We start from the raw sequence: 4,428 nt of genomic DNA on the forward strand, positions 1-4,428 counted from the left end.
TGAATATATGTTTTCACTTCTCTTGGTAGATATCTAGGAGTAGAATTGCTGTATTAGATATACACTAAGTGTACATGTAAATTTTTAAAAACTGCCAAACTGTTTTCTAAAGTGGTTGTACTGTCTACATTCCCATGAGCCATGTGTGAGTTTCCAATTTCTCCACGTCCTGGCCAATACTTGGTCTTGTCAATCTTTCTGATCTTAACCCCTCGAGTGGGTCTGCCGTGGGCTATCTTATTTCTCTACACCACAGCCTAAAACATGCAACTTACTTTCATTGCCCTGTAGAGGAATCAGCACTGGTATTATTCTCCTGAGACTGCTGTAGTTCATTTCATAGCAGGGACACCGGAAAGGCTCCTCACGCTTTCCTCTAAATATGTCCTGGAATTATGCCCATGGAACTGCTTTCCTGCCTCAGTGTTTGGTATTCCCAGCAACACAGCACAAACTGTGTTGTTTGTGGGCAAACAACAAACACAAACTGGCTCAAAGCCCACCACCTCTGAACTTGAAAAATTAGCACCATATCTTATATGATTTGTTCAACTTGTTCAAAATTATCAAATTCATACAGATGAACATTTTATCATACCAGCATCACGTATTTTCTAGAAGAATGAGCCTTCCTGGGACATGAGCTTGGGCTTTGGGGCAGATTTCTCCATTTTCTTATCATTGTGACCCATCAGAAGGCCTAGGGTGGTATGAGAATGAAAAAAGACCCTGTGCATAAAATGCATTTCTATAACTAGAGTTCCATCAATATGGATTATAATAGTTATACAACAATTAAGCAAGCGTTTCTTGAATCATTCAACATATATTGCCATTTAACTTTCCTATGGTTTTAACCCACATAGATTGTTAACACAGAGAATAAAGCATTGTCGTTATTTCAATCTCTGACCTCAACACTGAAGCTTAATGTCTTGTCATCAATATGCAGTGTAATTCCCTTTGTCAATTACCTTTCAGTGATCAGAATAGCACCAAGGGTTTTGGAGGACAGAAATATTGTGTGCCCCTGAAGGAATTATCATGTAATAGCTAGCTTTTGTTTTATGCCTGCCGTGTGCCTAACCCCATGTTTGATAATTCATGCATATTATCAGTAATCCATAAGCAATGCCACATAAGTGACATAGAATTCATGCTAGAATTCTCTGATGAGTTTGGATAAATTAATATGGAGAAGACCGTGGAAAGTGATTTACTGGTGCACACAATGAAGACATTTGGCCACTTATTCACTCAACAAATATGTCTTCATCTTTTACCTCCCAGCTGCTACTGTAGACCCTAAGTTTACAACAATCACCAAAACCAGTACTTGTAGAAAGAGAGGCAGCAATTTACTAACGAAGAGACCAATAGGATAATTTCAGAGAGGGGAGAGTACTATTAAAGAAAATAAAATGGTCAATAGTGTAGGAGAATTTGGGGTGCAGAAGGAGGGATATCAGTTAGCCGTAGGCAGTCTGTGTAAAGGACTTTTGAGCTGAGACCTGACTTGTATAATTTAAATGCACTTATTATAAAAAAATAATAAGGCATGTATTATACTGCAAGGATTTTGCTATGAAAAGAAAAGAAGAAATAGAAGCAGCAGGGAGAGTGAGGCTAAGAGAGGGTCTAAAGAAATGAATGAAAGAATTATATAAAATGATGTGATTCCACTTAGGCACACTGGGCATGGCTGCTCTGTGATTCCTCCATGCAGGCGCCATGGTGTGTGGCTGGAATCTATGGTGTTGTATCTGTCACACGTTACTCCCTGACTGTCCTCACTCCCTCCCTGAAGCAGGGACCCACTTTTATCATTTCACTCATCTCCCAACGATGGGAGAAGCATTGTACATTTAGTTAAATTTCAATAAATGTTTGCTAGATAGCTATAGCTCAAGTAATTTTTCCCCCCAAAAAATTGCTCTTGGAAGCAAAGAATGGTGGCCCTTGCAAGTGTCAGAGCTTAATTAATACTCTATCTCGCAGCTCCATGACCTTGAGTTAATCATTAGTCTCCTGGGACTTTGGTTTTCTCACCTGGGTAGATGATGGCAAGTGTACCCCACCCCGCTCAGGGTTGCCATTGAGACAAGGTAAGAGGAGGGGTGAGAAAGCCCTTCGCTGAGCTGAACTTGTTGCACCTTTGCTGGGGACCATATATTCTTGTGTGGGGGGTGATGGAGGGTGTAGAGCATGTGGGGAGCTGAAGAGACCCAGATGGGGAAGAAGCACAGGGAAGGCTCAATGGTAGTCACCATGTCTCCCCTTGCCTGAGTCCCCTGAGTTGCGGGGAGGGTTGAGAGTGAGCCAAACACATAGCGCTGTCATGGTTGTTTATTGTTTCCACCCGTGCGGTAATAAATCAATGCGAGGTTTGTCACTTTAATTAGTCTTCCTTCAGTCAGGGAAGTCAAGGCTGTAAAGTGCTGATAGGGAGCTGAAAAATTACCTGAGAACGAGTGTCCGGAAGGAGTCTCAGAGTCCTGGCTTCAGAGTGTCCTGGGTCAGTGGGGACGGGCAGAGAAATGGTGGGTGTGTGCTGAGTCCTCCACCTCAGAAAGGGAGGACTCGGCTGGGGGGCACTCAGGAGGGCAGAGGGAAGAGGCAAGCTAGTCCCACCCCTGCTTGCCCTCACTCAGCCCTGCGGTGACTGCAGGGTAGGTAAGATGGAGGGAAGGGAGGGTGACGGGGTGAATCTCTGTGTATGTTTCTGTCTAGTCTAGAGTGAGGCTGCAAGAAGGAGCTAGGCAAGATTTTGGGAGCTCCTGCCCACAAGAGCAAGGACAGGGCAAAGAAAATATTGCCCACTGCATTTCCCTGGCTCGAATCACACTGTTTCCCAAGGAAGTCCAGTTCTTGTCATGCCGCAGGGAAGAGTGTAAGCAAGACCCTCGATGAGAAGCAGGGTTGGACAAGAATTCTTGTGGGCTCGTAGAGGGTGCTCGCTGATATACCTGCTAGATAAGAAAAAGAGACACGACCCGAACCCTCCAGACACCAACTCCTGGGTGACCTTTCTGAAATGGGCTCTTCCTTTCTCCGCCTACATCTAGAACGTCATGAACTCTCTCCTCACGATCAGATTTGGCAGCAACGGGAGAATGTTGAAAGGGATGTCTTAGAAGAATCTTAATTCTTCCACTCACTGTGTGTCCAGGGCACTCACTCAACTCTCTGAGCCTTAGTTCCTTGTATACAACGCAAGCAAAATATCTATTCTACTTTCCCCACAGAATTATTTTGAGGATATGATGGTATGTTCCAAACTACAAAGCATAATAGGAGAAAAATGAATGATTATTATTACTGTCATTATATTTGCAGTAATACAAACCTATTTCTTTGGGTTTTTTGGAATTTCCAAATTTGGAAGTGAAGTCCATTTGGTCCTCCGATTCTGATCTCTCTGATCATTTCTTCTTTTGTTTGTTTGGTTTTTTAAAAGTGTGTTTATTTATTTTGAGAAAGAGAGCAGGACAGGGGCAGAGAGAGAGGGAGAACGAGAGAATCCAAAGCAGGCTCCACGCTGTCAGTAAAGAGCCTGATGCAGGGCTCGAACTCACAAACTGTGAGATCATGACCTTGGCCAAAGGCAGATGCTTAACCGACTGAGCCATCCAGGTGCCCCTCTTTGATCATTTCTTTCTGAGGCGATTGACCACTCTTTCCTAGACACTTAAGTAAGATGTATCCCCTTCCAAGGAAACTTGTGCTATACTTGGACAGCTCTAATGTTTTGTGATTTAATGACCAAGTTGAAGAAAAATCTTTAACTTCTACTCTTGAGTACTAGTTCTGCCTTCTAAAACCTCATTCCCTTTTCTAACATGGTAGCCCGTAACATGTTCAAATGGAACATTCAGCTTACTCTTAAATCTTCTCTTTCTCCAGCTGAAGAGCCTGTGTTCAACCACTTCCCAGGTCACATGGCTTTGGATATCCTCATCATTCTAATGGGTCAGCTCTAAGTATTTCTGTTTTATGTTTTCTGTTTCTTTCTTAAAATGTGGTCCCTCAAGCTGAATATCCAGGTAGAGTATGACCAATGAGTCCTAAAACACCCCCAGCCAGATTTGCTTACCTTTCTCCAAGTCTTCATCTTGCTTTTTAGCACAAATGAAATGCTTTACTCTGGGTCACTTATTTTCATTCTAAAATATGTTCTTTTATCAAAGTCTCTCTGAAAGTTTTCATCCAAGTCTCTTTATCTCTTCATTCCCATTCTCAGATGCTGAGGACAGTGAGTACTTTGTAGAGATTGAATGGGAAGGGTGAGCAGGAAAGGGGGAATGTTTGCCCTCAAGGAGACAAGATGGGGGAGCAGATTCCAAATACCTGAAAGGTGGACCTCTAGAAAAGAGGCTAAATTTGTCCTTTGTTGATCTAAAGACTAAAATTGCAACCAGTCAGGGCCAC

The sequence above is a fragment of the Hyaena hyaena genome, unplaced genomic scaffold, assembly GCF_003009895.1.
Source record: "Hyaena hyaena isolate Hyena2069 unplaced genomic scaffold, ASM300989v1 scaffold_942, whole genome shotgun sequence".
Taxonomy (NCBI): Eukaryota; Metazoa; Chordata; class Mammalia; order Carnivora; family Hyaenidae; genus Hyaena; species Hyaena hyaena.